The sequence below is a fragment of the Triturus cristatus genome, chromosome 7 (genome assembly GCF_964204655.1).
Source record: "Triturus cristatus chromosome 7, aTriCri1.1, whole genome shotgun sequence".
Classification (NCBI taxonomy): domain Eukaryota; kingdom Metazoa; phylum Chordata; class Amphibia; order Caudata; family Salamandridae; genus Triturus; species Triturus cristatus.
In genome coordinates, this window is record NC_140590.1 from 4,725,894 (window position 1) to 4,738,271 (window position 12,378).

Below are 12,378 nucleotides of genomic sequence, written 5' to 3' on the forward strand. Positions count from 1 at the left end.
ATCGACATGGGGACCCCCCGGAACCCCCTTCGGGTCCTCCACACCAACAGACTCAAACCACACTTTGTGCGCTCAGAACTCAGCCTCCTGATGGCTACGGACAGTGGGGCGGAGGAAGACTCCGAACCCCTCCCGGATCTCCTGAAGACTCAGGAGAACGACGGTTCCGTGGACGGGGTCCGGCTCTCCGATGCCCTCACCCCAGAGCAACGCCAGAGCTGCCGGGACCTCCTACTGCGGTTCGCTACACTGTTCTCCCTCACCCCTGGGATCACCCCTTGGTGCTTGCACGACGTGGACACCGGGGACAGTCCCCCTGTCCGACACCGGGCCTACCGCGTGCCAGATCGGGTACGGGCCTGTATCCAAGAGGAAGTGGCCAAAATGCTCACGATCGGGGTCATCGAGCCCTCGGACAGCCCCTGGGCCAGCCCAGTTGTACTGGTCCCCAAAGCCGCTGCCCCCGGCACCACGCCTGAACTGAGATTCTGCGTCGACTACCGGGGCTTGAACGCTGTCACCCGGACCGACGCTCATCCTATCCCCCGAGCAGATGAATTGATCGACCGGCTGGGGGCCGCCCGCTATCTCAGCATCTTCGACCTAACAGCGGGATACTGGCAGATCGGTCTCACACCCCGGGCTCAGGAACGGTCTGCCTTCTCTACCCCTGATGGCCACTACTACTTCAAGGTCATGCCCTTCGGCATGAAGAATGCCCCCGCTACTTTTCAACGTCTAGTGAACCAGGTCTTGGCGGGGCTCGAGGAGTTCAGCGCTGCCTACCTGGACGATATCGCGGTGTACAGCCGCCACTGGTCCGACCACCTCCTCCACCTCCAAGAGGTCCTGCAGGCCCTCCAGCGGGCCGGCCTCACGATTAAGGCTGGCAAATGCCAAATTGGTCAAGGGTCTGTGACCTACCTCGGGCACCAGGTGGGAAGCGGACTGGTGGCCCCGCTGCAACCTAAAATTGCTGCCATCCAGTCCTGGCAGCAACCCGTCACCAAGACCGAGGTCCGAGCCTTCTTGGGACTCACCGGCTACTACCGGCGGTTCGTGAGGGACTACGGCAGCATTGTGGGGCCCCTCAAGGGTCTCACGTCCAAAAACCAGCCGAAGCGGATTAATTGGACCACCGACTGTCAAGCGGCCTTCGAAAAGCTGAAGGCCGCCCTGTGCACCGCCCCTGTGCTCCAGGCCCCCGATTACAGTCGGGAATTCATTGTACAGACAGACGCCTCCGACCACGGCATCGGAGCGGTTCTTTCCCAACTGAACCCCGAGGGCCATGACCAGCCGGTGGCCTTCATCAGCAGACGCCTCCTGGCCCGAGAACAGCGCTGGAGCACAATCGAGAGGGAGGCCTTCGCAGTGGTGTGGGCCCTCAAAAAGCTCCGGCCCTATCTCTTCGGTAGCCACTTCCGGGTACAAACCGACCATCGACCCCTGCAGTGGCTGATGCAGATGCGGGGGGAGAACCCAAAACTATTGCGCTGGTCCATCTCCCTGCAGGGAATGGACTTCACCGTGGAACACCGACCGGGCCAAGACCACGCCAACGCAGATGGCCTGTCACGCTTCTTCCGCCTCGACGAGGAGAGTCCCCAGGAAGATGGGTGACTCTCCCCGCCTTCAGCTGGGGGGGACGCATGTTGGACAGGCCACACGAAGGGCTTGCTCCCTCCCCGCATGACAGGGCCTAAGCCCCGGCCCGCCAGGCGTGACCCACACGAATCACCCGCACCCCGTCTCCCGACGGAACTCCTGCCCCCGGACCTCCATGTATCACGGGACCGAGCCACCACCGGCTCCCCCGGCCGGATCAAGCCGCCATCTTGGGCCCTGCGCCACGAGGCCGCGTGGCCTCCACCCGACCCTAACCCTGGGCCTGGCCGGCCCTGGCATCCCGGCACCACCTTCCACCCAGGAGGTGAGCGGACCACTTGGCAGGTCAATGGGAGAACGAAGCGTCAAGGGCTCTCCCCCGCCAGGTGCCGATCGCCTCCAGCTCCCCCAGGCGCTGGCTCCACCCCCTGCTGGGTGTCTGGACACCTTCATCCCGGACCCTCCGACCTCCAAGTGCGAGGGTCCGGACATCAAAGGGCGCCAGACCTATAACTAGGGCAGCTCCGGAGCAGGACGGCAGTTGTATCCTGGAGTCGAGAGACACCGAGAGAACTCAGCCTTGACGGACTACTGGCGCTGCCGTAGCCCTATCTTGTGAACTATCGTCCTGCCTGCTGGCGCTGCCGCGGCCTTCTGCAACATCCATCCTCGTCGGGACCTGCTGGCGCTGCCGCGGCCCGTTGTAACGACCATCCTCACCGGGACCTGCTGGCGCTGCCGCGGACCGTGCTTCGACCATCTCTCCGGGACCTGCTGGCGCTGCCGCGGACCGTGTATCACCCATCTTCACCGGGACCTGCTGGCGCTGCCGCGGCCCGTCCCAGCTAGAACACCGAGCTCGAGGATTGTGAGCTATCCACCATACCACCTCAACTACCAAGACTGGTAACCAGACTGTCCCGCTACCCCCTTTCCCCATCTTGAGAGACTTGAATCGAGGGGACCCCTGAGTCCAGACCTCCTTGTACCTTCCATCGTACCGTAAGAAATTGCCTATAAAGAACGCTAAATCTTCTCCTTGTGTGGTGTCTGTCTGTGGGGGGGAAGTTATTTATCTGTACGATCGCTGGAGACGGCTCTCCCCGGAGACCTCTCCCCTTGTCCTCGGCCGACCCTCCCGGTCCGTCTACAAGGCGTAAGGCATGGCGCAGCATGTTAGGTACGGGCAGCACCTAAACATTGCTGGAGTTGCGTCGTGCTTGCGACGCGACTCCAGCAATCCGCCGCCCTTACGCCATCAGATGCGTCACGCATCTGTTTATCCTTGCGCCACGAGATAAAGATACAAGATTTCACTCAGTCACTTTTAATTTCCATGCTGCGTCAAAACCCTGCGCCTGCTTGAAGCAGGCGTAAGGATTGACGCAGCATGTAAGGGATAGGACACCCCCGAGCCTTGCTGGAGCTGCGTCACGCTTGCGACGCAACTCCAGCAATGCGCCGTCTTTCCGACAGGAGATGTGTCACGCATCTGCCCATCCGAGTGCCACGGTGCGCCGCATTGTAAATGCGGCGCATCAATGGTGGCGCACGGGTGGGCAGATGCGTCGCAACTCTTCTGGCGCATCTCTGCTGATTAGCAGAGATGCGCCAGACGTCATAAATCTGCCCCTTGATTCCTTTTAAAAGATGATGGGCCCGATTCACAGAATTAACTTAAGACAAGATCCTAAACTTACTACCATTTTTGTATTCACAGAAGGCACTTACTCATTTCGGTATTCACAGAAGTTAGGACTCCTAACTTTAGGACTCCTAATTACCTTCTGTGAATACCAAAAGTCTTAAAGTTAGGATTTTTCTCAGTTTAGTAGTAGTAAAGTTAGGAGTCCTAACTTTAGGAATCCTAAATGCCTTCTGTGAATACCAAAAGTCTTAAAGTTTGGATTTTTCTCAGTTTAGGAGTAGTAAAGATAGGAGTCCTAACTTTAGGAATCCTAAATGCCTTCTGTGAATACCAAAAGTCTTAAAGTTTGGATTTTTCTCAGTTTAGGAGTAGTAAAGTTAGGACTCCTAACTTTAGGACTCCTAAATACCTTCTGTGAATACCGAAAGTCTTAAAATTAGGATTTTTCTCAGTTTAGTAGCAGTAAAGTTAGGGCTCCTAACTTTAGGAATCCTAAATGCGTTCTGTGAATACCAAAAGTCTTTACTACTACTAAACTGAGAAAAAACCTAACTTTAAGACTTTCGGTATTCACGGAAGGCATTTAGGAGTCCTAAAGTTAGGAGTCCTAACTTTACTACTCCTAAACTGAGAAAATCCTAACTTTAAGACTTTCGGTATTCATAGAAGGCATTTAGGAGTCCTAAAGTTAGGACTCCTAACTTCTGTAAATACCAAAATGAGTAAGTGCCTTCTGTGAATACCAAAATGAGTAAGTGCCTTCTATGAATACCAAAATGGTAGTATGATTAGGATTTTGTCTTAAGTTAGTTCTGTGAATCGGGCCCACAGTAACTGCAGAAGAAACTCTGCAAGATACATCCTTCCAACCCTACAAGTTCTGCGCTTAAAACACAGACCTTCACAAGACATACTAGGACGTGCTTCATACCACCTCCAGATCGCAGATAGAAAATTTGGATAAATAGGGTGAAGTAGTGTAGTGAGAAGTAGAATCCCTATTTATTGTGTGTAGAGTAGGTACTTACGTGACGTTTATCTTGTTGCCTCGCAGGTTGACAACAAGAGCCCACTAACTTTCAGTATGCGGCCCTCCTCCCTGATCCCTATAAATTAACTAAAGTGGGTCATTAATCACTGGTTACTGCATAGGGGACTGGGAAGTTGGTCCATTGCATCATTGCAAATGTAACCACACACAAGACAAGGTAAGAGTGCATAGTTGTCTGACAGAAGGCTAAGCCCACGTACGTATAACGGTTCGCCCAGACGCAATGGATCCTTCACAGCAGATTTCATTACAGGATATAGCCTCTATCTTAGCCGACATAAAAGCTGAAAATGTAGCATTGCATAGAGATTTCTCAACTCTACAAGATACCATACGCAATCCTATTTTAAAACCTCCTAGTTTTCAGCCTAGTTTCTAGTCCATGTCACAAATGGCCCAGAGTTCTACGGTTACAACACCTACCCAAATTCAAGTTGTAACCCCATTTCCAGTACCTTTAGCACCACCTGAGAAATTCTATGGGGATAGCAATAAATTCACAACTTTTTTAGACCAATGCCATCTATATTTCATCGCCAAACCAACTGCATTCCCAGATGATTCCTCTAAAAAAGCCTTCATCTTATCTTACTTGGGAGGGGACGCAGCTTTATGGTCAATCCCTTTGGTCGAACATTCTGACCCTTTGTTATATGACTTCAGACGCTTCAAAAATACTAGGAAGAAATTATTTGCCAAACATGTGTTGTTGTAATCCGCAGACAATGAGCTGCTCAACTTGAAACAAGGTTCATCTGTTTTAATACATTACATTTCTCTATTTAATAGATTGGTTATAGAAGCAGAATAGCCTGAGAGAAAGAGAGTGTCTTTATTTTATGAAGGTCTTCGGGATGAGCTTAAGGACATGGTAACCCAAATTTTAGATCCCCAGAAGATTGCAGCGAATTTATAGACTTAGTAGTAAAGTTAAATCATCGTTTATTAGATTGAAAAGTGGAACGTGGTAAAAATGTTCATAGACTGTTTTTATTCAAAGAAAAGAATGGCCCTAAAAGTGAAGTCACAAATAAAACAGATCTAGGAGAACCAATGCTGATAGGTACGGTCAGAGGACCACTCACCAAAGAAGAAAAGGAGAAACGCCGAAAATTAAACCAGTGTCTTCATTGAGGCAAAACTGGACATTTCATTAAGGAATGTCCTACGTGCCCCAATAAAAATAAATAACAACCACCCGAGGTATCCATTAAACAACAATCGGAAAACTAGAACGCTCGATGAAAGACGAGGTCAGTTTATTTAGTACCTTTTTTAATTTGGCCTCCACAATTCCCAGAGTATCTTTTCAACTCCTTAGTATTTTGGTCACTATACAAACAGTATAGGAAAACAATACATATTTGGACCATTGATGCCTTAATTGATTACGGAGCCACTGGAAACTTTATTGACATGCAACTCTTTCAAAAGTTAGACTTACATACAGTACCAAAATCGCAACCAGAAATAGTACAGGCAGTGGATGGGAAAGAGTTAACTTCAGGTTTAATACAGAATCATACCGAAAATGTAATACTGAGGTGTTCTTCCACTCATAGCGAACAGATCACGTTTGATATACTAGATGCACCTCAATTTCATTTTATCTTAGGAATCCCATTGCTGACTCAACACAACCCTAGGATTGATTGGGTCAAGAAAACTGTATTCTTTAATTCATCACATTGTCGTTCTGTATGTTTTCAGCACAAAACGGAAGAAGATTGTGTTCAAGGTTACGATTTTGCTAAATAGTCAAAGAGTGTTTTACTAATTGATGAAGTGCCTAATGACTATGCTGATCTTTTGGATGTTTTTGATTCAATTAAGGCGAATATCCTTACACCTCATAGAGATTTTGACTGCCGCATAGATTTGGTCCCAGGGGCAACGCTACCTTGCAGCCGTATATACGCCCTTACTGAAAAAGAAAATGAATATTTAAGAACTTATTTAGATGACTATTTAGCGAATGGATTCATTAGACATTCCAAGTGCCCAGCCTCATCCCCTCTCTTCTTTATACTAAAGAAGGGGGGAGAGTTATGCTTGTGTATTGATTACCGTGCCCTAAACAATGTGACTGTTAAAAATCGTTTTCCACTTCCCTTGATTTCTACTTTATTGGATCACATCAACCACGCAACTATTTATACTAAGCTTGACCTGCGTGGAGCTTATCATCTTGTACGAGTCCGAGAGGGCGATGAATGGAAGACTGCTTTTCGCACTAAATTCGACTTATTTGAATATCAAGGTATGCCCTTCGGACTCTGGAACGCTCCTGCCGCTTTTCAATTTCTTATAAATGAGGTATTACGAGAGTTTTTAGATATTTGTTGTGTAATCTACATATACGACATCCTCACATATTTCAATTCTGTATCTGAGCATGCAAAACAAGTATGAGCAATTCTTCAAAAACTCTTATAAAATTCATTATATGTGAATTTGGAAAAAAGTGTGTTTCAAACTACTAAAGTGGATTTTTTGGGATATGTCATCAGTCCATCAGGCATAGAAATGGATTAAAAAAAGATCGAGTCCGTCCTTTCCTGGCCGAACCCAACCTCGGTAAAATAAATCCAGAGTTTTCTGGGTTTCGCCAATTTTTTTAAGCGTTTCATTCGTGATTTCTCCCAAAATATTACTCAAATCACTAAGCTTCTCAGAAAAGGTGTCAAATTCGAATGGAATGAGTCTGCTGAAAAAGCCTTTCATTTCAGGAATTAAAAAGATTGTTTACTTCAGCCCCCATATTAATGTATCCCGACCCTTTACGCCCTTTCATAGTCGAAGCCTATCCATCACAATTCGCTTTAGGTGGAATCTTATCCCAAAGACATCATGATACGGGATAAATGCATCCTATAGCCTATTATTCAAGAAAGCTAGCCCCAGCAGAACAAAGTTATACTATTGCTGACAGAGAATTATTGGCAATTAAAGCTGTTTTTGAAGACTGGCGCCACTACTTGTTAGGTGCAAGACACCCGATTACAATTTATACCGATCATTGAAATCTACAGTCTTCAAGAACTGTTAAAGCTCTTTCAGCACGACAATTATGCTGGACATTATTTTTTAATGATTACAATTTTATTATCACCTTTCAGTCAGGAAAATAAATTAATAAAGCTGATTCTTTATCACGCATTGATTTAGAAGAAGTTACTCCCAAACAGTCTGATTTTTCACAGCCTATTCTTCCTGTGCATTGTTTTCAGGCCAGCATGACAAATGTATTTATGTATTTAAGAAGTTTTATATAGCACTGGCCTGACCTGAGGGTATCGGAGCGCTTTACAGCAGATACATTGCAGAGATTCACAATAAACAAAACAAAAAGAAAAACACATTAACAGTGCAGGACGCTGGTTGGGAGATCTGCTTCGCAGTTTTGAGGACAAGGAGTCGGAGCAGCGCGAGGAGTCTGCTTCCCCGCTCCGATTGACCCTATCGGCTCCCTAGGGAGCGGTCGAGGAACAGGATTTTGAGTTGGCTTTTGAATTTTACAAAAGAGGGAATGGTTCTGATGTGGGGGGGAATAGAGTTCCAGATTTTGGACACGCTTCCGGCAAAGGTTCGTGCCGCAGTTTTTTGTTTTTGAGTTTTTGGCGGGATGAGTAGGAGGGATTTTGAGCTTCTGAGGTTCCTGACTTGACTGGCTTTTTTGAGTTTAGCCACCAAATATTCGGGTTTGCCAGTGTGTAGGGCTTTATGAGTGAGGCAGGCTGTTCTGAAGCTAATCCTCATTTTGACTGGGAGCCACTTAAGTTCTCTGAGTGCACGGGAAATATGGTTGAATTTCTTGATTCCAGTGACCATTCTGGCTGCCGCATTCAGAGTTGTTTTGATGGGAGCCAGATGTGATTTTGCTATTCCTGAGAGGACTGCGTTCCCATAGTCCAGCCTTGACATCACCAGTGTTTGAGTGGCCTGTTTAAGATCACTGGACGGAATGAAAGGTTTTATTTTGTTCAATAGTTTGAGGTTAAGGAAAGCGCTCTTGGTCGAATTCTTGATGTGTCTGGTTATGTCCAGTTTCGGTTCTAGCCTGATTCCTAGTGATTTGACAAAGTCAGCTAGGGTGAGATTCTCGTTGAGCGCATCAACAGTTTTTAGCCATTCAGCAATTTGGGGGTTCTCCTCTTTGTTCGAGATGAGGAGTATCTCGGTTTTGTAGGGGTTTAGTTTAAGGTGATTACATGACAGTCAGTGTTGAACATCATTGAGTCTTTGAATGTCTCTGAAGGAGGTGGTTTCCAAATATATCGGAGTATCGTCAGCATAGAGATGGAAGCGTATGTTGGCTTTTTTGAGTAGTTTGGTGAGAGGTTCCATATAGATGTTAAAGAGTTGCTGGGAGAGCACTAGGACTTGAGGGACTCCCTTGTTGACTGGGTGGAGGTCGGAAGCAAAGTTTTTTATTTTTATTTTTTTAGTGCGATTGTGCAGGAAGGAAGAAAACCATTAGAGGACCACCTCGCCAAGACCGGCTCTTTCTTGGAGGGCCCAATGAGGAGTTTGTGGTTTACCGTATCGAATGCTGCCGACAGGTCTAGGAGAATGAGGAGGCAGCATTGGTCAGAGTCTAGTGATTTGTGGATTTCGTCGAAGATGTTGAGGATCGCGGTTTCGGTGCTACAGCCTTTTCTGAAGCCAGATTGAGTGAAGTCTAGAAGGTTGATGTTGTCCAGGTGTTGGTTTAGTTGTTGGAGTATGCATCTTTCTAGGATTTTGGACAGAAGGGGGAGGTTAGATACAGGTCTAAAGTTATTCAAATCCGTTCTGTCAAGGCCGGGTTTTTTCAGCAAAGGTGTGACTTGTCCCACTTTAAGGCAGTCTGGAACGACTCCATTTTTCATGCAGCTGTTTATGATCGTGCACCAAAGCGGTGCTAGGGAGCGCTTCAGCTTTTTGGTCAGTAGGGGTGGAATGGGGTCTAGGACATGAGATGAGGGTTTGGATGTGGAGATCAGATTGAATATCTCAGATTCCTGAATGGGGCGGAAGCTTAGCCAAGATTTGGAAGAGGGATAAGGAGCGATATCATACGCCCGGACGTGCTGCTGTTTGTGGTGAGGGTATTATTGGTGTCCAGTGAGAGTTCGATCTTAGTAATCTTGTCATTAATGAAGTTGGTGAAGTTGCCACAGAGTTCTTTGGACGCCTGTTTTGAGGAGGTAACAGGCTTGGAGGTTTGTTGCCTGATGATGCTATAGAGCTCTTTGGCTCTATTTTTTACGCTGTCCAGCGCAGAGCGGAAAAGAGTGGATTTCTTGTTCTTACTTCCTACGAGCTGTTTTGAATTGTTCGCGGAGGGTGGAAGTAGGGTTATTCCTCCAGCTTCTTTCTTTGGCTCTTAATTTTCTCCTTTCGGAATTGATGTCAGTTTTGAACCATGACCTGGACGGAATTGCTCGGCATTTTTTTAGCTTTAGAGGAGCTAGTTGGTCAAGCACAGCCACCAAATTTGAGTTGTAAAGCGAAGTGAGTTCGGTTGTGAAGAGGTGGTCGCTGGTGCCTGGGAAGGAGCGAGTTTATCCTTTCTTCAAGGGCTACCATGGGAATCTGGGTGAGGTTTCTGGCCCATTTGGTGAGGTCTTGCCTAGGTGGTTGAGAGAGTATTTGTTGGTTGATATGAAATAAGATCATGCGGTAGTCCGACCAGTCCACGGGGAGTATGTGGTTGATCGTAATTGCGTCTCGTTGAGCGATAATGGCATCCACGGTAGCTCCTTTGTAGTGCGTTTCCTCTGTGCAGTGTTGCGCTAAATAGTTGTCACAGAGAAGATTGGATAGCTTCAGAATTAGCAGGTTGCTTGTTTGTTTCATTCCACCAAAGGTTAAGATCACCAAGAATTAGGTTGTTGGCGTGAGCAATCAGGTCGGATAAATGCTCCCCGAATGCGGAGTTGTTGACTGGTGGGTGATAGAGAAAGTGGCAGAGTAGTGCTTGTGAGAAGGTGGCCTGATATATGCTGTCCACTAGTTCTAGTGGGCACCTTGTATCAGTCCAAACAACCCCTTATGGTGATAGGTTAAAGACAACCTTTATTGAAAACTCTCCTAGTGGTAGCTGTGGAGAGCAGCCTTCAGGCTAAGTCTTGAAGGAGTGTAAAGCAGCTTGTTTTACCAGTCTATAATCTCTTGAATGATCAAATAAAAAGACAACTACACCAGGTATATATTTAAAATATATGTATTTAGTATAAAACACACCCCTCTAGTCTCTTTATGAGACTGGAGTTCGAAGTACTTTAGTTACAAGATAGCAATCATCACTAATAGCACAAATACACGTTTGGGCCATAGGAGCGTACCAAACCATATACCAAAAAAGTGGTTTAAGAACCATGACTAGGATAGACACTAGGCCTATTGCCTCTAGAATAGCTGGGACCCCAAGGAACCACCCAAGGTAGTGACACAGGGTACCCACGGGGACTGTATGCAGTGTGTAAACACAACCGCGGGTTCCCGTTATCTTCTATGGGCAATGTCACGGTTGGAATTTTAAAGATTAGGGACACTTCTAATTGAGTCAGGACCAAACCCTTTTGGACTTAAGAAGTTCTAGGGCTAGCACCCACAAGAGCACCGGAGGACTCGAGTTACCTCACCCAGGGAAGCCGGGTGCATAGGTGTCTTTTGATGTCGGGTCGCGTCATCGATTTCAATGGAAGCCTGCAAAGAACTGCTGCTGCCGTGAGGAGGTGAAGTGTCCGGAGAGATCCAAGCCTGGATCTGTGATGTAAGGAACCTGAAAGCAGAGGGGACAGAGTCTGGGTCACTTGCCAGTGACCTAGGGCAGGATGGACCAATGCCCACAGATGTCGGGTGCTTCAGGTGAGTTGATGGGTGTCTTGACTCTTCAGCCACGAGGTCCAGGAGGCATTGACGAAGTCCACGAGCTGGATTCTAGCTGATCCTTAAAGCTTGTTGAGTGCTGCGGTATCGGCATCCAGAATGGACCCAACAAGCCTTGGCAACGGCAAGTCAATGGAATTCAGAGAAAGGACTGCGGTGCAGACCAGCAAGGTCTGAGGGACTCACCCAGCAAGGGTAAGTCTGGGCACTTCTGGAGCAACCAGGAAAGCCCAAGCAGAAAAGGAGTCACCTTCATGGGGACCTGCTAGCCAACGGGTTAGTGATCGCGAGGGAGCCTCAAGCGGTCGCACTTGAAGTTGGCCCACGGGTCACTCCTGGAGTAGAGGCCAACAGTCTTCAATGCAGGAGGTACTCAAGGCTGGGACTACTTGGAGCCCAAAGCACAACTTCGAGGAGGAGCAGGAAGAAAGTGTTGCTGCAAAAGTTCACGGTGTTCAGGGGTCACGGTTCCACGTCACCCACAATAGCAACAGGCCTCAGCTTTGCTGTGGACTCAGGGTAGACTCGGGGAAGTCTGAAAATCCACCTCTGGGGATGCAGAGACTTTGGTGTCCGGCAGGAGCTTCAGAATTGCAGACCAGTCAGTTGCTTCTTTGGTGCCTGCCAAGCAGGGGAGTCACTACTTGACCCCAAGGGAGATCTCTTCAGTTTTCTAGTCAGGATAGAATGTCGAAGGTCCAGGATGTACGTTGCAGAGTTTCGTCCAGGGTAATCTAAAGTCCTAGGGACTGGATTCCTATACTTATAGTGAGTTTAGGGGATGGACTAACTCTAAGGCCCCACCTTTGGGTGGGCCAGGAAAGAGGGGTGGTTACACCCATTTCCTTTGTCCAGTTTCGCACCAGAGTAGGGGCAGGTAGCACCTGCGACCGGTTTGAACTGGACTATGCACAGGGACACCAAGTGTGCCCCCAGTGCAGGACTTCAAAGCACCAGAGAGTGCTCCCGCCTAGCCCCAATACACATCAGCCTGTCTGGGGAGGTGGTTACACCTCCCCTCGACAGGAAACCTATTGTCCAGGCCTCCTCTGCCGGAGTTTTGGTCAGCAGTAGGAGGCCAGACCCGTGTCTGTGGCAGAGGCATCCATTTTGTGATGCCAGGGCTCAGGAAAGTCCTACCGGGTTTAGCCAGTGTGAACATGTCTCTCCCTCTAGAAGGGTGGAATGCTACCCC